A 25,434-nucleotide genomic window follows, 5' to 3' on the forward strand; every position below is an offset into this window, starting at 1 on the left:
AGAGCAAAATAGATCGGGAGTTCCGCCGCCAGAAGCCTCTGTAGCCACCGAAAACCAATCTAGACCCGTTACGGCACCCTGCCGCGGAGGGAATCCCTCTTTGGTGGCCATCTTCATCATCCCGGCGTTCTCCATGACGAGGAGGGAGTAGTTCACCCTCGGGGCTGAGGGTATATACCAGTAGCTATGTGTTTGATCTCTCTCTCTCTCATGTTCTTGAGGTGATACGATCTTGATGTATCGCGAGCTTTGCTATTATAGTTGGATCTTATGATGTTTCTCCTCCTCTACTCTCTTGTAATGGATTGAGTTTTCCCTTTGAAGTTATGTTATCGGATTGAGTCTTTAAGGATTTGAGAACACTTGATGTATGTCTTGCACGTGCTTATCTGTGGTGACAATGGGATATCATGTGATCCACTTGATGTATGTTTTGGTGATCAATTTGCGGGTTCCGGCCATGAACCTATGCATAGGGTTTGGCATACGTTTTTTTCTTGACTCTCCGGTAGAAAATTTGGGGCGCTCTTTGAAGTACTTTGTGTTGGTTTGAATAGATGAATCTGAGATTGTGTGATGCATATCGTATAATCATACCCACGAATACTTGAGGTGACATTGGAGTATCTAGGTGACATTAGGGTTTTGGTTGATTTGTGTCTTAAGGTGTTATTCTAGTACGAACTCTATGATAGATTGAACGGAAAGAATAGCTTCATGTTATTTTACTACGGACTCTTGAATGGATCTATCAGAAAGGATAAGTTTGAGGTGGTTTCGTACCCTACCATAATCTCTTCGTTTGTTCTCCGCTATTAGTGACTTTGGAGTGACTCTTTGTTGCGTGTTGAGGGATAGTTATATGATCCCATTATGTTATTATTGTTGAGAGAACTTTCACTAGTGAAAGTATGAACCCTAGGCCTTGTTTCAACGCATTGCAATACCGTTTACGCTCACTTTTATCATTAGTTACCTTGCTGTTTTTATATTTTCAGATTACAAAAACCTATATCTACCATCCATATTGCACTTGTATCACCATCTCTTCGCTGAACTAGTGCACCTATACAATTTACCATTGTATTTGGTGTGTTGGGGACACAAGAGACTCTTTGTTATTTGGTTGCAGGGTTGCTTGAGAGAGACCATCTTCATCCTACGCCTCCTACGGACTGATAAATCTTAGGTCATCCACTTGAGGGAAATTTGCTACTGTCCTACAAACCTCTGCACTTGGAGCCCCAACAACGTCTACAAGGAGAAGGTTGCGTAGTAGAAATCAGTACCTTGCATATTATGAGAGAAAAGGCATTAGATTTACTCCAAAAAGCATTATTATGCATAAAAACATCATAAATAATAGTAGGAAAACATGATGCAAAATGGATGTATCAATCGGAAACTTAAATACATGTGTGGATACATAAACAAATATCATGTCCCTAGTGAGCCTCTACTAGACTAGCTCGTTGATCAAAAGATGGTTAAGGTTTCCTAACCACAGACACGTGTTTTCACTTGATAACGAAGGGGTTCCGGGAGACCTACAGGGAGTTATTGGGCCAAACTGTCCAAGGGAGGGAGCACACTAGACCGCAAGGGGCTGGCGCGCCCACCTCCTGGCCGTCGGTCCTCTAGGGAAGGAAAGGGGCGCCTATGGCAAGGAGCCGCTGCCCCCTCTTGCCATCTCCTCCACCCCCTAGGACGGAAAGGGGGCGCCTAGGGCAGGCGCTCAGGGCGGCCGCCACTACTGCAGGATGCTGCTAACGCGACACTATGATCAGAGACCCTTCGATGAAATTGTGTGCGATGCAATAATTGCAAACGGTGATTAAAAAAACCATCAAAAAAGATGCAGGTCGTTTGCGATGATAGATGCATCAAACATGTTTCAGAATTTAATTGCGTGTGCGATGAGGGGCATACGGTTTAGTTCAATGAACTATTTGTGATGAGGCAGAAGAACAAAAACGGGCAGCCAGATGAAGGCGTGTGCGATATACATCATATGGTTCACTCGGATAAATTGTTTGTGATTAGGCAGAACAACAGAAACGTTTATCCAAATGAAGGTGTGTGCGAGGGGCATACGCTTCAGAAGGATTAACTGTTTGCGATTAGGCAACACAACAGAACGGTCAGCCAGATCAAAGTTTCTGCGATTGACGACATACACTTCACACTGATGAACTGTTTGCGATTAGCCACAACAAACAGAAGCAGTTAGACAGATCAACGTGTGTGCGCTAGACGGGCACGCATTCCAATTAAAAGAAGCATGCACGATGGTTCGAGCGCGCACGGTTGTTGGAGCAAGATGTGTGCTGGGATTGCCTATTGCGGTGCACCCTATGGTGCAAACGCCACGTACGCGGTCGAGAAAGCGTTCCCACATTACGCCGTCCGAGAATAGTGCCACACTTAGAAATTATAGAACCGTTAACAAATTTTGAGCCTGCATCCCGTCACATTCCAAATTACTACCATGCTATACTTAATTGCAAACCTGTTCACACCGATCAAAACCTAAACAGTTTCCCACTTAGGAGCGTCTTAGTACTCGGCTATAAATACTACTACTCCAAGATGACTGCACATTCCTCCTCAACTCCTCATCCACAAAAACAAACAAGTCATTCATCATCGTTCCCTTGCGTCTGTCATGGCCAGCGTGAGTTCTGGGTCGAGAGATTACCACCACTGAGAGGCGAGCATGGAAGCGGAAGCATGGGAGATGTCCCGCCTCACCGCGAAAGCAGCCGACATGTCCTGCCGCGTGGTCGTAGCAGCACAGAGGTCCCGCCGCACCCGCCGAAGCAGCACGGAGGTCCTACCACACCGTCGATGCAACGGACTGGTCTGGCCACGCCGCGGAAGCAGCAGAGATGTCCCACCGCACCGCGAATGTAGCAGAGATGTCCTCCCGCGCCGCGGAGGCCTGGGAAAATGTCTCACAGGCAGGCAAGGACTCTTACAGGTGCATGAATGCGATCGTCCATAGCCAGATGGATCAGATCTCCGGCTGGGCGAGGTTGCAGGACGACATGAAAGCCTTGTTTGAACAGGCTACCGGCGTCATCCGTCAACTAAGTGAGGGAAATGCGAAGCTCCAGGCTGAGCGCGACCTGCTGAGGGCGAAGATCATCGGAAGTGTGGAGCAGCAGGAGGAGACCACTGCCTTGTTGAAGAGGACCGACGTCATCGTCAAGAAACTTATGGACGAGAATGACATGCTCTGCATCGAGCACCAAAGGCTGGTGGAGGAATCCGTGGATGCTTCCAAGCAGCGTATTAAGGACAAAAAAGAGCTCATCGCCACCTGCCGTGGAGACTAGTTCCCGTGGCCTATAGTAACGCATCAAAAAAGTAGAGATCAGCGAGCTAGATCATTGTCTACCTTCTTCTTTTGCCCTTGTGTATTTCGGGCATTGCCGCATGTGGCCTTTTTAATTATCTTCCTAAATATGTAAGACAATTATTATCCACTGGCATCGTCCTTATATTCATCAGTCTTGCTATAAGTCGCAGTCGATGCTATATAGGTCCGTCGGATCTTACATCAAGATCCATGCAAAACTTTCTTTTCAGATTTTCTTTTTTCTCTCTTAAATCTCAGTCGAGTGAGACATAGCCACGCCATGAAACAGGGGCTCGGGCGCCATTAATGGAGACGTTGGGAGGGAGGTGGGTGGCGGATAGAGGTCAAAGGGCTCTCCTCTCAATGAGCACATGCAGAGGCCTGATCGCACGCCTCCTGTACTCAAAGAGCTACCCCGCACGACACCTCATAGCCAATAAAGAAGGGGACGCATGGCGACACGTAAATGGTAAGTAGAACGCCCACGGTTTTCACTAATACTTGTGTTTCCGATTTGTAACGTGACAACACTTGTTCCAAAATGACTTTGTTGATTGTTAATGTGTGTGCCTTCGCAAATCGGACAAAAAATTTACCATAGCATGTTGGTGCCATGTCATGACACCATGTAGCGACCCGACCTCAAACGGTCAAGTCTCTGTGCTTTAGTGTCATCCCTGGATCGGTAATGCTGACACACACAGTACTCGAGGATTTATAATAGAGTAGAAATCACACACTTATTACATCGAATGTCTCCAAAGAGAACTTATTACAATAAATATGGCTTAAGGCCATCTAATACGATAACAGCGGAAGGCTTGGAAGATAAAGTGAGTCCATCAACTCCAACGACATAGCTGAGCTGCACGGCAACGACCTAACGAACCTTCCTCCTCGTCTGAAAAGTCTACAACATAATACGTTGCAGCCCGAAAACGGGTCAGCACATGGAATATGCTGGCAAAGTAACACAGTAGAGCAAGAACGGAATAATGCTATCACTACATGCATATTTGGCTGGTGGAAAGCTCTATTGTTATAGTTTTTGCGAAAAGCCAATTTTTCCCTACAACAAAGGAATATATTTTAATTTAACTATCATGGTAGTTGAAACATCATTGAGAAGGTTCCTCCAACTCAATCCCAATTAAGGTAATTATCAACCCAACAATATTAATTTAAGAGTGATGAGATACTTAAGATACTCCAAGTACTAGATACTCAAGATTGTCCATAACTGGGGACACGGCTAACCATGATTAGTTTGTACACTCTGCAGAGGTTTGCGCACCTTTTCCCACAAGACTCGATCGCCTCCATTGAATTTCTCGCACTACATGATGTTTGAGAAACGGATGACCGAGACACAGTCTTTCAGAAACATTAACTCTCTACTCCGGGCAGACCATACCAAACCTACAACCCACTACCTGCTGATCCACCTCTTTAAGAGCTTCATGTAACTTACTCAACTATGCTAGAGCCCATAATAGCTTGCCGCTGGACACGGAAGTTTCTAGCATGAATCATCTCAGTTCCCTTTGAGCCTGGGTGGCGGTCCATAGGAAGATCACACGGGTACTCCGGGATTTCCAAAAATACAGGCAACACTGGGTACTCCAGGTGCCTCAATCCACCCAGATGTGTATTTAAGTTGCCACCTTAAGTTGAACCATTAATTAACAATCTCACATCTGTCATGGATTTCACTCTCCCAAACCACGTCTATGAGCATAGCATAGCAATATAATCAACACGTAGAAGTAACTCCCAGGGGTTTGAATGTAACAGGGTAATAGGTTCTACCTCATCAACTACTTCCCAACCCACATGTTAATAACATCCTAACCATGCAATGTTTGAGGATTGGAACTAATGCATAAAAACTGGGTGATAAAGGGGTATGATCAAAGTGTTACTTGCCTTGCTGACGATCCGCGTAACCTAGAGACTCTAAATAACACGCTTCGCACTCCGGGAATTCTATCACAAACAACAATAGCATACATAAGCAATCAAGCAAAGAAGCACGGGTAAAACTCAAATAAGATCTAACCAGAAAGTTCAACTTAAGAACTCCGGTTTGCAAAAGGAATCAAATCGAACGGAGCAACGAAACTCAAACGGCGAAAGAAACAAGATCTATTTACTAATCTGGACCTAGGTCAAATTTTACAGTAGCAAAAACTTGTTCAAGTTGGTTAAGCGGAAAGAGGGTCTCGAGACGAAGATCCAGGCGCTTAAATCGCCTGATTCCGACTAACGAGCAAAAAGATAAACTAGAACAAAAATCGGATCAGAAATCGCGATCAGAAATAACCGCAGAAACATCCGATAAAAGAAAACTGACGAACAGACTAACGAATGAGTGTTCATTATCTATAACTAACGAGGGAAAACCGTTCGTTAAAACGAACATACGGACGAACGTCCGCAAAAAAGAAAAACCAGGAAAAACCGGCGAACTAAAAAATGAGTTAGGGTTTTCTTTAAAAAACAAACCGGATCGGTTTTCTTTAAAAAACCGGTGGCTACCTCGTCGGTCCAGCGAGGCACGGCGGCAGCGACGAGGCGAGGCGCGGCAGCGGGCAAGGCAGCGGCGGTGGCACGGCGCGGCAGCGGCAGCGGCAGGCGGCGGCGGCGCGGGCAAGCGGCGGCGGCGCAGCGGCTTGGGCGGCGGCTGCGGCGGCTTGGGCTGCGGCTGCGGCGGCTTGGGCTGCGGGGCAAGGCGGGGCGGTGGTGGTGGTGGCGGCAGGGGGGAGTATATAAGGAGGGGGTGTGTGCCTTGGGGAGGGGGCAAAGGCGGCGGGGATGGAGTCCGGCTCGGACTCCTCCGAGTCGGGGCGGCGGTGGCGCGGCCGGTCTCCTGGGAGGAGACGACGCGCAGGAGAGGCGGGCCGGCGGCTGGGCTTCGGTCCAGTTAGAATAAAACAAACATTTGATTTTAAATATTTTTCCTCCAATATTTCAATTATTTTGGAGAAGTCATATTATCTCCTCTCATATATTTTTATTATGAAATATTTTCGGAGAGAAAAATAATTAAAACCAAAATCCTCGTTTCAAAATTTGATAAAATCAAATTTGAAAACCGGGGAAATCCCCAACTCTCTCCGAGGGTCCTTGAGTTGCTTAGGATTTCGAGGATCGCTAGATGAAATGCAATAAAATATGATATGCAAGAATGATCTATGTATAACATTCCAAATTGAAAATTTGGGATGTTATAAACCTACCCCCCTTAAGATGAATCTCGCCCTCGAGATTCGGGTTGGCTAGAGAATAGGTGTGGGTGGTCTTTGCGAAGATCATCCTCTCGTTCCCAGGTGGCTTCATCCTTGGTATGATGGCTCCATTGAACTTTGCAAAACTTAATGACCTTGCTGCGGGTGACTCGATTGGCAAACTCTAAAATCTTGACTGGCTTCTCCTCATAAGTCAAGTCATTGTCCAACTGAATCGCCTCCAAGGGCACGTTATCTCTTAGCGGTATGTCGGCCATCTCAGCATGGCACTTCTTCAACTGGGAAACGTGAAACACATCACGAACTCCTGACAGTCCTTCAGGTAACTCCAACTTGTAGGCAACTTCTCCCATCCGTTCCAAAACACGATGCGGTCCTACAAATCTCAGGGCTAACTTCCCCTTAACTCCAAAATGTTTTACTCCTCGCAAAGGTGATACTTGCAGATATGCTCTATCTCCAATTTCATAGGTTACCTCCTTGCGATTCGAATCTGCATAACTCTTCTGTCTGGACTGAGCTATCTTCAGTCTATCCCGAATCAGTTTAACCTTCTCCTCAGACTCTTTGATCAAGTCTGGTCCAAACAACTGTCGTTCTCCAACTTCATCCCACATCAACGGTGTTCTGCACCTTCGGTCCACTACAAGAAATATGTCAACTTATGACCTTCTGTTAGTGACCCTCGAAGAATTGGTCATAAATTTATGACCATTTTAGACCAATTGGTCAAAAGCTGTTCAGGGGGCTTCAAACCCTAAACCATTGCGACCATTTTGGTCAGAAAGGTCGTAATTTCCTTACATGAAATGGTCACAAAGCAAACAGTGCTAGTCCGCTGCCTTATTTCTAGTTGTTAATGACTAATATAGATGGTCATAACCTTGTAGATTGTGGTGGGTTGTGATGACTAGGCGCCATCTCATCAGTTTTGCCTATGTGTCATGTCCATGTGGCAGTTTTTGCCCTAGGTTGTGAAGCAACCTATATTTCTATCATTCCCAAAATTCCCAAAAAAATCTCATAAATTCTTTGGGTCATATCTTCATCAAATATGTAAAAAATCCTTCCTTGCCTAGTTCAAAACTAATTCAACAATATTCATTTTCCTATTATGTTCACAACAACACTTTATGAAGGAAGTACTATTTATATATTCTTGATTGCCCTACGAATTTTTGGGCACTCTTTCCTATCCAAATCATTACCGCATGACAAAATTCAGCTCCATTTGCCTAGCAAATCTTCCTCGGAAAATTTCCAAAGTTTTTGTCCACCTAGAAGCATTGTGAAGGAAGTACCTTTTTTATATCTCGAAATGACATGAAATTTATACAGTTTCTTCATATGCCCAAATTATCACCCTCCTCCAAATTACAGCTCAGTCAAATCATCTATGTGAGCCCAGGTTCAATTTATATTTTATGGCCAAATTGGCACGTTGCAAAGCAAGTGTTATATGGACCCCTCCTATTACCCTCAAACTTTTCACGCACTCTTCCATACCCAAATCATTGCCACATGATAATATTCAGATCAATTTTCCTAGTAAATCTTTCTCGGGAAATTTCCAAAGTTTCTACCTCGAGAGAAGCTTTGTGAAGTAAGTACTAGCTAGGCTTACCCAAATGATCTGAAAATTGACCAGCGCATGACCATACCTAAGTAACTTACCTACACCAATTTTGAGCTCATTTCATTCATCCAATCTCTCTCACTAGTTTTCCCAAGTTTCTGTCCATAGAAGAGCATTGTGAAGGAAGTACTACTTTGGCATGTCCAAATGGTATCAATTTTCTACAATGCTTTCCTATGCCCAAATAACCATCCTCCACAAAATTTCAGCTCAATCCATTCATTATTTTGAGCCCAGCTTCAACATTCATATTTTTGTCCAGCGTGGTACTTTGCAAAGCAAGTACCACCTAGGATCCTCCTTTTGAGCTAAAAATTTGTGAAGACATTCTCCTTAGTAGATGATCATCCTCAGCCAAAACTCACGCCCATTGGCCATGTGCATTTCCCGTACCGCTAATCAAACACTTGGCTGCTAATTCATGTTTGAGCATCGATCGGTCTTCTCGTGAGAATCTTATGTTGTAATTTTCTTCCTAGCACCAACCTGGGGAGTGCCCAACCCACTAGACATGCCTAAGCCGCCCAGAACACATGGCAACATTACGGTCACGCGGTGACCACGCGACGGGCATGCGAGTTTACGCGCTCTAGAGTTGAGGCCCTCGGCCACCGCCCAAACCTCGACGTATCACCACCAAACCATATATTTATGATTAAATAGGTCCTTATGTAACTAGAAATGATTTTTGTAAAAAATAAATAGCAAACTATGAGGCAGCTGCAGTTCAAATTTGACCCGCTTCCAGCTGAATCGGCGGAAATTTGTCTTTTTCACGAGAGGTGGATCAAAATTTTTTACACCCAACCATTTTGTCAATTGTGCATTAAATATGTCCTAGTATTTTATAAAAATGATTCGGTCCAATTTTGCAACAATTATTTTGTAGTTCCTTCACAGAAAAAGCTCCTTTCGGGCACTCGAAAAATGGAAAATGGTTTTTTCGTCCAACGAAAATGAAAACTTCCTTAGGCAACATTGTTTGCCATTCCAATATGCACCCTTGTGCACAATATGAGATCATTTGAACAAACTATGCCATGAATGTGGCCGTAAGATTGATCATTTGGCTTGAAAGCCATTGATCTCCACACATGATAGCTCGTTTTTGAGAACACTTTTTTTTATAATAATTGCCATATTACAAGTTTGTTATTTTTCCTAGGAACTTGGCCACATATGATGACACAATGCGAAGGTTTCCCAATTTTTTGATTTTTTTTGAATTTTTTATGCCCGTTTCAAAATGCGGTCAAAACGGCGGGAATGACCGTTCCTAGCTAGTGGTTGAATCTTGGAAATTTTTTGGTGTTTCTCTGATTAAATAGATACTTATGTACCTAGAAATGATTTTTGGAAAAAATAAATAGCAAACTATGAGGCAGCTGCAGTTCAAATTTGACCCGCTTCCACATGAATCGGCGGAAATTTGTCTTTTTCACGAGAGGTGGATCAAAACTTTTTATACCCAACCATTTTGTCAATTGTGCATTAAATATGGCCTAGTATTTTAGAAAAATGATTTGGTCCAATTTTGCAACAATTATTTTGGAGGTCCTTCACAAAAAAACCTCCTTTCGGGCACTCGAAAAATGGAAAATGGTTTTTTCGTCCAAAGAAAATGAAAACTTCCTTAGGCAACATTGTTTGCCATTCCAATATGCACCCTTGTGCACAATATGAGATCATTTGAACAAACTATGCCATGAATGTGGCCATAAGATTGATCATTTGGCTTGAAAGCCATTGATCTCCACACGTGATAGCTCATTTCTGAGAACACTTTTTTAAAATAATTGCCGTATTACAAGTTTGTTATTTTTCCTAGGAACTTGGCCACATATGATGACACAATGCGAAGGTTTCCCAATTTTTTGATTTTTTTTGAATTTTTTATGCCCGTTTCAAAATGCGGTCAAAAGGGCGGGAATGACCGTTCCTAGCTAGTGGTTGAATCTTGGAAATTTTTTGGTGTTTCTCTGATTAAATAGATACTTATGTACCTAGAAATGATTTTTGGAAAAAAATAAATAGCAAACTATGAGGCAGCTGTAGTTCAAATTTGACCCGCTTCTAGCTGAATCGGCAGAAATTTGTCTTTTTCACCAGAGGTGGATCAAAGCTTGTGACACCCAACTATTTGGTCAATTGTGCATTAAATATGGCCTAGTATTTTATAAAATTCATTTGGTCCAAAGTTGCAACAATTATTTGGTAGGTCCTTCACAAAAAATCTCATTTTGGGCACTCTGGAAATGGAAAATGATTTTTTCGTCCAAAATAAATGAAAACTTCCTTATGAAACATTGTTTGCCATTCCAATATGCACCCTTGTGCACAATATGAGATCATTTGAACAAACTATGCCATGAATGTGGCCATAAGATTGATCATTTGTCTTGAAAGCCATTGATCTCCACACGTGATAGCTCGTTTCCAAGAACACTTTTTTAAAATAATTATCGTATTACAAGTTTGTTATTTTTCCTGGGAACTTGGCCACATATAATGACACAATGCGAAGGTTTCCCAATTTTTTGATTTTTTTTGAATTTTTATGCCCGTTTCAAAATGCGGTCAAAACGGCGGGAATGACCGTTCCTAGCTAGAGGTTGAATCTTGGAATTTTTTGGGTGTTTCTCTGATTAAATAGATGCTTATGTACCTATAAATGATTTTTGGAAAAAATAAAGAGCAAACTATAAGGCAGCTACAGTTCAAATTTAACCCGCTTCGAGCTGAATCGGCGAAAATTTGTCTTTTTCACGAGAGGAGGATCAAAACTTTTTACACCCAACCATTTGGTCAATTGTGCATTAAATATGTCCTAGTATTTTAGAAAATTGATTTGGTACAATTTTGCAACAATTATTTGGTAGGTTCTTCACAAAACAACCCCCTTTTGGACACTCAAAAAATGGAAAATAGTTTTTTCGTCCAAAGAAAATGAAAACTTCCTTATGAAATATTGTTTGCCATTCCAATATGCACCCTTGTGCACAATATGAGATCATTTGAACAAACTATGCCATGAATGTGGCCATAAGATTGATCATTTGTCTTGAAAGCCATTGATCTCCACACGTGATAGCTCGTTTCTGAGAACACTTTTTTAAAATAATTGTCGTATTACAAGTTTGTTATTTTTCCTGGGAACTTGGCCACATATAATGACACAATGCGAAGGTTTCCCAATTTTTTGATTTTTTTTGAATTTTTTATGCCCGTTTCAAAATGCGGTCAAAACGACGGGAATGACCGTTCCTAGCTAGAGGTTGAATCTTGAAATTTTTTTGGTATTTCTCTGATTAAATAGATACTTATGTACCTAGAAATGATTTTTGGAAAAAATAAAGAGCAAACTATAAGGCAGCTACAGTTCAAATTTGACACGTTTCCAACTAAATCGGTGGAAATTTGTCTTTTTCACCAGAGCTGGATAAAAACTTTTGGAACCTAACCATTTGGTCAATTGTGCATTAAATATGTCCTAGTATTTTAGAAAATTGATTTGGTACAATTTTGCAACAAATATATTATAGGTCCTTCACAAAAAAACTCATTTTGGGCACTCGATAAATGGAAAATCAATTTTTCATGCAAAGGAAATAAAAACTCCCTTTGTCAATATTGTTTTCAAATCCAAGATGTAAACTTGTGCAAAATATGATATTATTTGAACAAATATTTGATAGGACTTTCACAAAAAAACTCATTTTGAGCATTGAAAAATGAAATGAAATATTTTATCTTGAATCGATCACGACCAATTTATATGGTCAAAGGTCATCAAATGGTTTGCTGCGTTCTGATTGGACCATGAGCATATCACGCGGATCACGCATCAACCACCATCGGATGCTTCCGGATCCAACGGCCCAAACCCACCTGAGCCGAAACCCTAGGTCTGTCCTCATGGACATTTTCCCCCCCCCCCCCCCCCCCCCCCCCCCCCCCCCCCCCCCCCCCCCCCCCCCCCCCCCCCCCCCCCCTTTCTTTCTCTCCTCGCGCTGCCAATTCCCCTCGCTCTCTTCTCCTTCCTCGCTCTCGCGGCATCCCATCGATCCACGGCCAGATCCACCGCCCACCCCAACCCACTACGATCCATCCCCCCTCGTCTCCGCCACCCAGTTGCGCCGTGGCCGCCGTCTGCGGCCCCTCCTCGTCCTCCGCGTAGCCGCCGTTTGCGGCCCCTCATCCCCTCCTCTCTCTCCCGCTCGACTCACTTGCCGTCGCTCCCTCCCACGCTCGATCCCGGCGAGGACGTAGCAGTCGATCCCGACGAGGACGGCGGCGGCGAGGTCGGCGCCCTCGTCGAGCGGCACGCGGCGCTGGCGGCGGGGTCTGGCCAGCGACGCCGAGTTCTGCTGCGGCGTGACGCCGACGCGGTCCGTCATGACCGCCTGCAGTTTCCACACGCCCAACGACAGCTGCATGGTCACCGTGCCCAGGTCCACGCTCTGTTCCCACTGCTTTTTTTCTCTCTCTTGGCCGCTGCCGCCGCGTAGAATTTGATGCTTCCATGGTCGTTCCCTCGATTTGATCAGGAGTGCCCTGCCCGGACGGCGGCCGGTGGTGCGAAGGTCGCCTGGAGCCGGAGCCAGCACCAGCACCATGCCTTCCCAAAGCTCGAGTGGATGCACTTATTGCTGCTTGATCTGTAAGTGTGCTACAAGGAAACTGCTGGTGCTTCGTTGCCATGATGAATGATCCTTGGGTGTGTGTTATCTAGTAGGAATACAATGTGAAGTCACGGATTAGCAGTAGAAATTGCTTTATTTTCATATTTCCATCAGTGTTGTTCTTGTGGACAGAACATTCAGAACTAGACCCTTCCCATGGATATGCATAAGTTTCAGTGTATACTAAACGCTACTACTCTTGTGATAGATATTCATTTCAGGCTGATGCACATCGTTGAGTCAATGTTTCATACTGAAAGTTCACAGTGGGTTCCTGCTTATGACTGTGTCATTGAGGCCTTACATAGTGAAAGTTCACATGACTAACTCATATGCATGATACTTTTTTTTATAGAAAGGCAATGGTCTGTAGTGAACTGAAGATAGGAAAAATGATATGTAAATGCACTTTGATCTGCTCAGTAGGAGCAAGATGGAGTCGCTGGAGCAGAGCAGTGGAGTCTGCATTTTGTTCTTCTGTCAGACAGACATCCACATGTTGTACCGATTCTTAGTTCATAGATAGGAATGTATAAATGGTTGCCGATCTCTCCATGCATGGAACAGTAGCTTTTTATGTAGGATCCTTTCCGTATAGATGAGTCACAACATTGATTTCTTGATCCATTTGGAAACTAAAATAAAGTACAGAGAGGACAAACTTGTTGGTAGAACTTCATCATATTCAGCAGACGGAGTCCACGGGTGTAGCATTTTGTCTAGTACACCCAACACCACCTGAGGATCCAATTCACTGTTAGAAAGTTAGAAATTGATATTACAGGTTCCTTATAGTGCAAACCAAAGCTGCTACTCCAACAACCATCAAATGAAACCATGTTTTTTAAAATTAAAGGGTCTGATTGATATTGGTCCTTCTTTTGACAGATATAATATGTATGCTGACTTGTTATTTTCTTCTCTAGCAAGCACTACGGCGTCAACTTTGTGGTGGCCGACGCGACGGCCATCGAGCACGACTTCTTCGCCAAGAACAACCTCAGCGTGGACATCACGCTGTAGTACATCATGATGGAGCTTGGCTAGATGTACACATATTTTTTTACAACCTCTGCGTGCATATTTTTTTTACAATGCACCAAAGTTTCTTGTTTCTGTTGTGAAAGTAATGTAAATGGTGTTACACAGTTCTCAATAAAAATGCAAATAACTTGTGAATTTGTCTTCATGTTGTATTGAAAGTGCGTTATATCGACTAGAGGGGGGGTGAATAGGCGATTTTTATGAAAGTCTTCAAAACGTGAGAGTTGTGAACACAAACAGTGAAGATCATGCCTATTACTATGCAGCAGAAGTTAGATTACACTATGCCAGGCATGGTCATATATTCAATAGAGTGAAAGCGCAATGACAAACAGCTTCAGTGTAATAAGGATCAGGTAGGAACAAGTTATGAAGCCGAGCAGATCATACATTCATGTTGTGAAGACAAAAGATAAAGCAAGCATGCAATGGCTTCACAATGAATAACTGTAAGTGAAAGGAAATGAAGATGAAACCAGTGACACGTTGAAGACAATGATTTGTTGGACCAGTTCCAGTTGCTGTGACAACTGTACGTCTGGTTGGAGCGGCTAGGTATTTAAACCAAAGGACACACAGTCCCGGACACCCAGTTAAGGACACTTAGTCCAAGACACCCAGTCCTCACTGTTTTCTCCTTGAGCTAAGGTCACACAGACCTCGCCCAATCACTCAGGTAAGTCTTCAAGGTAGACTCCCAAACCTTCACAGACTTTGTTCACTGGCAATCCACAATTTCTCTTGGATGCTCAGAACGCGACGCCTAACCGTCTGGAGGATGCACAGTCCTCAAGTGTAATAAGTCCTCAAATCACACAGACACGAAGACTTAAGTGATGCCCAATTTACTCTGGCTCTGGGTGGTTAGGGCTTTTCTCCTCACTGGGAATTTTTCTTTCAAAGGCTTCGAGGTGGGTTGCTCTCAAACGACAAAAGCCGTGCACTGAAATCTGAGCAGCCAACCGTTTATGGTTGTGGGGGTGGACTATTTATAGCCACTTGGCAACCCGACCTGATCTGTCCAAAATGACCCTGGGTCACTAAGGAACTGACACGTGTACCAACGGCTGAATTTTGAACTCACACGGCAACTTTACTTGGGCTACAAGTAAAGCTGACTTGTCTGGCTCTGGACAAGATTTTCTCTCAAAGTCTTCGCTCGAAGACATAGGATTTGAATTAGGCATCACTACAGTCATTCTGACTGGTTCTTTTGGACCCCACTTAACAGTATGGTGATTCCTATGACACTACATGAATGAAATAAAACTACGAAGGATCTAAGTCTTCGAGTTCCATAAGCTTCATAGGGAGTCTTCTCATGTCATTGTCTTCAATGTCTTCGTACATTTTTAGGGGTCATCTCTGGTAATAAAACCGAATCAATGAGGGACTTCTACCTGTGTTTTCCTGCAATTCTCACAAACACGTTAGTCCCTCAACTAGGTTTGTCGTCAATACTCCAAAACCAACTAGGGGTGGCACTAGATGCACTTACAATCTCCCCCTTTTTGGTGATTGATGACAAACTAGTTGAAGTTTTCAACGGGGAACATAATTTGTGAAATAGTGAAGGAATTTGTCTTCATAAGTTGCAAGGGCTCCCCCTGAAGATGTGCATATAAGTAATTTGCCTTTTGAATGCAAATGCACATGGCAGGTTGTACTTGTGGAGATCCACTTCAACTTATGATGACAATCCACTATGCATGTGAAAGTATATGAAGATAATGACATGCATAATGGAAAATGGACGTCTGCAGTAAGAGATGAGTGCGGAATTTATCGTCGCACATGCGGAATTTATCTTCGCATAACGGAGTGACAAGCAGGTAGCAGACGGCCATCAAGGCTAAGTGTTACAACTCAAAGAAGCAAATGTAGCAAAAACGGGAGTTGTAAGCATGAAGCAAAATGTAGCAAAATATAGTGGCACCCGCCCAAAGTGACCCGCTTGAAGACTATAAACATCATGCTTCTCCCCCTTTTGTCAGTGATGACCAAAAAGGTTTGAAGACATAGAGTTCCCTACGCGTTCCCAGGCGCAGCAGGGTCGGTGGAGTTGTTTGGTGGCGGTGCAGATGAGCTTGGTGTAGATTCGACGTGTGTTGAAGCAGGTGGAGATGATGTCGCGTCGTCGTCTTCTTCAATAATCCGGGCAGACACGGTGGCAGCAGAAGAAGAGAATTCTGACTCTTCAAGTGATGGTGTGCTTCACATCACAGCTCTTCTTGGAGGTGTGGAGTCAAATTGGAATCTCTCTCTGAAGCCATCCTCTTGCAGTTCAGCTTCATTGCTCATCATGGTGAGGCCTTTCCAAGTGCGGCGACAGGTCTCGTGTGCGACAAATGCATTCTTGGTTGCCAGATTTCTGATGCGATTGACGTCTTGCATGATGCTTCTCATCTGCCGTTTGAGCCAGTCGTGATGCCTATCTTGCTTTTGGTGAAGAGCCACAAGAAGCTCTCGGTCATTAAGTGTTCGAACGCGCTTCTTGGGTCTCTTGGCAGCTGTGCTGTCAGTGGCTTCAGTTGATGCAGGGGCACATGTGGTGCCAGCCATTGGATACACTCGGGAGAGAGCTTCAACACCTTCAATATTTTGAGTGAAGCTCTGGCGTTCTGCATTTTGAAGACTTAATGGTTGCTTGCCAGGCTCTAGATATATTGCTTCAGCAGATGTGTCCACATCTGGCAAAAATATCCTATGGTTGCGGGCTGAGGGTTGATAGGAGATTGCAGAGTGAAGCTTGATCAGCCTCATAACCCAAGGAACATAGAACTTTAATCCAAACAGTTCTGAGGCAGACGCTGCAAAGTGACGGATGAAGAGATCCTGTGCATTGAAGCATTTGCCATGTAGAATGCAGAAGATGAGAGTCTTCATTGCACCATCAATTGTAGCATATCGAGAGTGTCCCTTTACAGGCCATAGAGTCCGCCTTATGATATGATATATTGTTCTGGGCAGGTACTCTAAGTCTTCAGCGAAGAACCTAGTTGGATAGGGTGCATTCGGAGGCAGTGGCTTCATCATTGAGAGCATCTGACTCATATCTGGCTCAGGACGCTGAAATATGCTCTCAATTGCTTCAGCATGGAGTTGGCACCCTTCTTCAAAGAATTCGCCAGGAGTGGGAAGGCCGGTAAGCTCAATTAGGTCGAAAGCATTGGCTTCATGATGGATATTGCCTGTCATCCACTCCAGAATCCATGTCTTCAGATCACTGTTATAGCCTTTGATATGCACAGTGGCATAGAACTGGAGCAGAAGCTCTTCGTTCCAGTGCTCTTCATCAGTGATAAATGGTAGCAAACCCACTTGTTTGAAGCAATCCAGTGCTTCTTCCAGACCACGCAGACCAGCAACAGCTTCAACCTCAAGGCGCTTGTGAGGAAAGATGCGGCCTTGGTTGTAAAGGATGCATGAATAATAGCTGCGCTGTTGATGGCTCCAGAACCTATCTGATACAATTCGTTCCCTTGAATAAGGGTTCTTGGAGCGGTCAAAAAACGTGTTATCTGCCCTGAAGCCGTTGATGTTGAAGGAACCAGGAGCTGATGCAGGACCTGGGAACCTTGGCAGTCGTGGGATCGGCTTCTGGACCTGGGGTCTGTACGCAATATGATAGTTGAATTGTGGTCCTGCAGCAGACTCAGGCACAGAATGTTCAGGAGCAGTAGCTTCATTGTCTTCTGAAGCTATTGTTGGGTTGGGCTCCACATTTGCTTCGGCGTTGTTTGTTGCAGCCTCAACATTTGCAGACTCAGGCACGTTCTCCTGGAGAACTGCTTCTTGTTGGTGTGGGGGAGTTGGAGCTTGTGGTATCTCTGCATGCTCTTCGGCTGATGCAGCCGGAATGTCGTCAGCAGCCTGAGCCCTTGGCCCTTTGCAAAGCCTACGGAATTTGGGCGACGCTTGTGGAGTTGTAGTGGGCTGTGGCTCATCTTCCTCCTGTGGGCGATCTGCCCATGATGCTGCTTGTGTGATTGGCATCAAGGGACGACCAATACTGATCAGTTCGCTTGTCTCAAGCTGAGGAAGGGCTGCATCACCTTGCACATTGTGTTGGAGACCAATGTCTTCAACAACGTAGGGTTCGTCTGCTGGAATGTCTTCAGTGTTGGGTTCATGCACAGTCAACTGACGATCTGTGTCGGGATAGCGGACGCAGAGGGGTTCAACTATCAGGGGCTCTGTGGGAGCAGCCCGAGATTTCTTGGTCTTGCGCTTCTTGATGATGGGTTCAGAAGGAGAGGATTCAGAATGTTTTCTCTTCTTAGCTTCAGCCTCTGCAATCCGTGTCTTCTTGTGCTGTGAGGCGGTTGATCGACTCTTTGGCTTCGAGCCAGTCGTTGTAGTGGGGAAGACAATCGGAGCAGTTTCTGACCTTGGCGCTTCAGGTTCGGGCACAGCCGCCTTCTTTGTCTTCTTCACGGCCATCCTGGGGTCAATGCCGGGACGCCCAAGTGCCTTGCGCTTTTCTGCCTCATTGTAGGCTTGCACGCAGCGATCAGCCAAAGTCTTCATGCGTTCTCGCGAGCCTTGAGCTTCGGCACGCGTCTTCAGGAAGTTCTCTTTCAGCTCGTGCAACATGATCTTGAAGTTTTTCACTTCTTGCACACTGAGCTTGGCCACGTGCTTCTTGAACTGAGCCTTTTCATGATCAATTTTCTGCTTCAGTTCTACAATTCGCTGGGCTATTGCAAGTTCTGAAGCAATTGCACCTTGAAAGGCAACGCTGAGGCCTATGGGTAGCTGCAGATCATTGAAGCTTATGTCTGGTGTGTCAAACCATTCATCGATGAAGTTGTGGATGATGGCGACATCAAACAGAGGCAGATTGTTGAATATTTCAGCCTCCTCCTTGCTCTTGATGAGCTGCTCAAGAGCATCATCTCCAAGATCTTCATCGCTTGAGAGATCAATGGCTTCGCAGCGCAGAATGTCAGTAGCTGTGAGCTCTTTGCCTGTGTGTGGCTGAGGCTTCTTGGCTTCTTGGGGCTTGGACACTCATGATAAGCCTTCTGACTGCACACTGGCTTCAGGAGGTGCAGTTGCTAAAGGCTTCACTCTTGCGATCTTGGGAGAAGCGGCTGGCTTTGAAGCTTTTGGAGCTTTTGGCTTCTTCTGCTTTGGCTTCGGAGCAGTAGGGGCGTCATCTGACTCAGTATCTGCTGGAGGGTCATTCACAGCAGTCCCTTGGACTAGGATGCGAGTGATGAGGCCCGCAAGATTGGCATACGGCCCGATGATATTGGGATCGGCGTTGCGTGTGCCATCTGCCCTTGGTGAGGAGGGACCAGGGTTGAAGTCAAGCCCAAATTTCTTATTGTTTATCTTCGCTGACTGTTGTGCAAACTGAAAGTTGCGCTTGAAGAGATTATCATCGTGGCACCAGAGAAGTGATGACGGATGTGCCTCAGCTGGCTGTGGTCCTCTCACCATGCATGGATAGAAGCCTTGAGCAATGGCTTCGACTCTGGACCTGGGTACAAGATTTTTGTATAGTACGTCTCCCCACGGTCTTTTGATGGCGCACTTCTCCGCATATTCCTGAGTGACGAAGCGGTAGTGGAACCATTGCTCTGCCCAATATCTTCGAATCCATTGGATTCGTGTCTTGCGCTGACCATAGCTTTCTTCAGGATCAGTTTTGTACATCTCTGCCAATTCATCAGGCAGATCTTTGGACGTTTCACCACGTCGCTGTCTGCCTCCCTTCCTTGCTGCTGTTTCTGAAGCCATGAATAACTTGGAAGGCTTCAAGATGTTCAACGGCTTCAAAGGCTTCCTTTTGCAAGAACTGGCTTCAGGAGAGTTGATGTGATGCTGCAAGTACTCTGCAAATGAATGCAGACTATGAGAACCAAAGGATTCTCCCACGGACATGTACCTGTGACAGCATTAAGGTGCGAGGGAAGGGGAAGAGGTCATATGCATTCTCAGAAGATTTTGAAGATAAATCGGTTTAGAAGACATAGACCTCATTGTGCGAAGACATTCACTCACAGATAAGAAGTTGGTTCCAGATTTGTACGAACCCACAGATCAGTACAAGTGAGGAATCTAACTACCTTATGAAGCACAAGTGAATATACTAGGCATGTCATGAGATGTAGCGAGATAACTAACTGATGTGAAGAGAAACTCCTTATGGCAGAAAGTGACTGAACTATGGGATCAAAAGAGGCTGTAAAAAGAGGTTTTATTTACCACACTTGGAACTGCTAGACGAAGTGAGAGTTGAGGCCGAGCAGTTCAATCCTCCGTGCCCTAACTTGGCGATGGAAGACACCTACGGCGACGGCGGAGAGAGCGATGTCCGCTGTCGGCGTGAAAACGGCGTCGGAGAGGTTGCGGCAGTGAAGCGCTTCGTCGCCGGCGTCGTCGAGTGCTAGCGGTGGCGCTAGAGTTCGTGCGAGGGTGGAAGAAGGAGATAATGACCGCAGTGAATCATATATTTATAGGGATAGAGGCGGCACTGCGCTATTACGCAGGTACCCCTGGCGGTTCGCATTTGAGGCACGCGTGGCCAGTTAGAGGACGATTGGGATTTGTTCCATGTACCACGCACGCCTAAATTGTCGGGCGGTTGTTCCTGCTTCTCCGGATCTTATGTGGAGGAATGAGCATTAAAAACGGACTTTTATGGTTGTCACTATGTCTTCAGCTGACAAGGACACAGTGAAGACATTTGACAGTTACAACAGAATGCATATGACTTGGAGAGATAGAGTTTGAGATAGAAAGCATAGATAGGTTAGGGTCCGATCACATTCACTTAGTTCAAAAGATTCAACCAAGAAGACATAGCTATAAGTGAATGCTGTAGAGGACAGAACATCAGTACATATATATCCATATAATCAACGCAGTGAAGATAATCATGAAGACATATTGAGAATTGAACCAAACCAATTGTGAAGACATTGAGAGGTAACGCCATGAGAGAAACACTTCAAAATGGAACGTTTGGTGGTGGCGTTACCCACCGTATAGGAAGTATTAGACCCAGACATGGCGCACAATTATCGTGGCGCTCCGAAGTCAAATTCCACATTAATGTATTCACACTTAGAACGTATGTCTTCATTGTTTGAAGATATACGCTACTTCGTGTGTTGCACATCTAAGTCATCAATATGCTTAAGTGTTAGGATGTGTGCCTGATCAAAAGACATTTGAGGATTCCAAGATATTTAGCTCACACCGTAACTTGCAAAATCTCTTCTCATCCAAGGGCTTTGTGAAGATATCTGCCAATTGCTCTTCAGTGTTGATGTGTATGATATCAATGTCTTCCTTCACAACATGATCTCTGAGAAAGTGATGACGAATTTCAATGTGCTTTGTCTTCGAGTGCTGAACTGGGTTATTGGCAATCTTGATGGCGCTTTCGTTGTCGCAGTAAAGTGGCACTTGCTTCAGATGAATGCCATAATCCTTGAGTGTTTGCTTCATCCACAGAAGCTGAGCGCAGCAAGATCCAGCAGCAATGTATTCAGATTCAGCAGTGGAGAGTGATACACAGTTCTGCTTCTTTGAAGACCAACATACAAGTGATCGTCCCAGAAAGTGACATGTGCCTGATGTAGACTTGCGATCAACTTTGTCACCAGCATAATCAGCATCCGAAAATCCAACTAAATCAAACTCTGAGCCCTTTGGATACCATAATCCTAGAGTTGGGGTGTGAGCCAAATATCGAAGAATTCGCTTCACAGCTAAGTGATGCGACTCCTTTGGTGTCGCTTGAAATCGAGCACACATGCAAACACTAAGCATGATATCTGGCCTAGATGCACATAAATAAAGCAAAGACCCAATCATGGAGCGATATACCTTTTGATCGAACTCTTTACCATTGTCGTCGGGACCCAGATGATGCTTGGCTGGCATTGGTGTTGTGAAGCCTTTGCAATCTTGCATACCGAACTTCTTCAGGCACTCTTTAAGATATTTCTCTTGAGATATGAAGATGACGTTGCGTTGTTGCCATATTTGAAGACCGAGAAAGAACTTCAGCTCCCCCATCATGGACATCTGATATTGCTCTTGCATCATATATCCAAACTCTTCACTATACTTCTGATTGGTGCAACCGAAGATAATGTCATCCACATATATTTGGCACACAAACAGTTCACCATCATATGTCTTCGTGAAAAGAGTGGGATCCAGGGAACCAGGTATGAAGCCTTTGCTTTTCAGAAAGTACTTGAGTGTATCATACCAGGCCCTAGGGGCTTGTTTGAGGCCATACAGTGCCTTGTTGAGCTTGTATACCATATCAGGATGTTTTGGATTTTCAAAGCCAGGTGGTTGTGCAACATACACTTCTTCTTCAATCTTGCCATTGAGAAAGGCACTTTTCACATCCATCTGATAGAGAAGTATGTTATGATGATTTGCATAGGCCAGCAGTATGCGTATGGCTTCAAGCCTAGCCACAGGAGCAAATGTTTCATCGAAGTCAATGCCCTCCACTTGAGTATATCCTTGAGCAACGAGACGAGCTTTGTTTCTGACAACTTGACCATGCTCATCTTGCTTGTTGCGGTATATCCATTTGGTGCCTATTATGTTGTGCTTCTGTGGATCAGGACGCTTAACCAGTTCCCATACATTATTTAGCTCAAACTGTTGAAGCTCTTCTTGCATAGTTTGAATCCATTCAGGTTCCATGAAGGCTTCTTCAACTTTCTTGGGTTCTGATATTGAGACGAATGTGAAATGCCCACAGAAGTTTGTTAGCTGAGTTGCCCTTGAACGAGTGAGTGGACCAGGTGCATTGATGCTGTCCAGTATTTTGTCAATTTGTACTTCATTTGCAACACGAGGGTGTGTGGGGCGAAGACTTTGCTCTTGCTGATCTATGTGGTCAATTGAAGGTATATCGTCAGGCTGAGCATTGTCTTCATGTGGATCAGGTGCTGAGATGATAAGTTCTTCTTCAGGATGAGCTTCAGAAGGTACAATTTCTCCAGTTCCCATAAGCTTGATTGATTCATTTGCTGGAACTTCATCTAGCACATTTGGCAATTGCTCTCTTTGTGATCCATTGGTTTCATCAAATCGCACATCCACTGTTTCAACCACTTTGTAGTGGAAGAGATTGAAGACTCTGTAGGAGTGCGAATCCTTTCCATATCCAAGCATGAAGCCTTCATGTGCTTTTGGTGCAAACTTTGAGGTGTGGTGTGGGTCCTTGATCCAGCATTTTGCGCCAGATACTCTGAAATAACTGACATTTGGCTTCTTGCCAGTTAGGAGTTCATAGGATGTCTTGTTCAGAAGCTTGTGAAGATAAACACGATTGATTGTATGGCATGCAGTATCAATGGCTTCAGTCCAGAACTTTCTTGGAGTCTTGTATTCATCTAGCATTGTTCTGGCCATCTCAATGAGTGTTCTATTCTTGCGTTCGACGATGCCATTCTGCTGTGGCATGTATGGAGCTGAGAATTCATGTGTGATGCCCAAGGTATCCAGATATGTATCAAGGCCAGTGTTCTTGAATTCAGTGCCATTGTCACTTTTGATGTGCTTTATCTTGGCGCCAAAATTGTTCATAGCTCGATTTGCGAAGCGTCTGAAGACATCCTGCACTTCAGTCTTGTAAAGGATTATGTGCACCCAAGTATATCTAGAATAATCATCAACAATTACGAAGCCATAGAGGCATGCAGAAGTAGTAAAAGTTGAGTAGTGAGTGGGACCGAAAAGATCCATGTGGAGCAGTTCGAAGGGTTGAGTAGTGGTCATGATTGTCTTCGAAGGATGTTTTGCCCTTGTCATCTTCCCTGCTTCACAGGCACCGCATAAGTGATCTTTCTTAAACTTGACGCCCTCGATGCCTATGACGTGCTTTTTCTTCGCAAGGGTGTGGAGGTTCCTCATGCCAGCATGCCCAAGCCTTTGATGCCAAAGCCAGCATTCTGAAGCTTTTGCAAGAAGACATACTGCAAGTTGTGGTCCTGCTGAGAAATCTACCACATACAAATCACCTTTCCTATACCCTTCAAACACTACAGATTTGTCAGATTCCATTAGCACCAGGCAGCGATATTTGCCAAACATTACAATCATATTCAAATCGCAAAGCATTGAGACAGACATTAAGTTGAAGCCAAGGGATTCAACAAGCATGACTTTATCCATGTGTTGATCCTTTGAGATTGCAACTCTACCTAGACCCAATACCTTACTTTTACCAGTGTCAGCGAATGTAATGTGGCTCTTGTCGGATGGACGTAAAGTTGAGTCCATAAGAAGGCTTCTTCTGCCAGTCATGTGATTTGTACACCCACTGTCAATAATCCATTCTGAAGACTTTGAAGTCGCTGGTGTCGTACCCTACAGTGCAGTTAGGGGGATAGGCTTCACGAAGAGTGTTGTGAAGCATAAACATTTGACGAACCAGTGGGTTATGAAAACTTAGATCCAGATTAGGACTAATGGGGAGAATAGCATGCGATTCAGGAACGAAGTACATAATGATGCCATTTGGGCAGTTTATCTTACGCCCCACAAGATTTTTATGGTCCCCAGCAATAGCGTCAGACGATTTTGTTTTTGTGTTGGAGACCTTTCCCTGCAAAAGAGAGTTAAGCTTTCTTAACCACCCACATCTTCAAGGGTGGCTTAGAAGCTATGAGTCTAAGTGCAGCATCTGAGAATTTTGGCTTTAAAGCCTTAGCAAATAGTCTAGCAGGGGGACAATAATACTCATAGGCATAAGCAGAATAATTTTTGGTCATATGAACATGACGGTTCGATGAACCGCTCTCATATTCATATGCCTGAGTGTGGTTTCCCTGCAAAACATTTGCGTTAGTGTGACTCAGGTGAGTCCTCTGTCTGTATGAAGCCTTTGGACCGAGGTTTGTCTTCTTCAAGTGAGGTGTCATGAAGACATTCACAGGAAGATTTTCCAGACATGTTTTCGGAACCTAGATCTTCTTCATAGGCGGTCCATTCCTGCAGTTAGTACCAATGTACCTGGCAAACACTTCACCATTCTGATTCTTAAACAGTTTATAGTTTGCATCAAAGGATTCATCAATGATAATTGGGTTAGCACTAGTGAAGCCAGATAAATTGGATGGATCTGCTGAAAGCTCCTTTGCAGCAACCCATGTAGTTTTGGGGTACTGCTCAGGTTTCCAGTTAGAGCCATCTGCATTGATTTTCCTCACGAACCCAACACCCTCTTTCCTAGGGTTTCGATTCAGAATCTGCTTCTTAAGGACATCACATAATGTTTGATGCCCTTTCGGACTTTTGTACATCCCTGTTTCAAGCAATGTCTTCAACCTAGCATTCTCATCAGCAATAGCAGTGGTATCCTCAGCAGAGGGGTTAGTTGCCACATCAACAGTTGAAGATATTGGAACAGTAGTAGCAGTGGAACATTCAGCAACAGAATTAGCATTATTATGCTCAATGCATTTAAGACAT

This window comes from Triticum urartu, chromosome 5 (genome assembly GCF_003073215.2).
Source record: "Triticum urartu cultivar G1812 chromosome 5, Tu2.1, whole genome shotgun sequence".
Taxonomy (NCBI): Eukaryota; Viridiplantae; Streptophyta; class Magnoliopsida; order Poales; family Poaceae; genus Triticum; species Triticum urartu.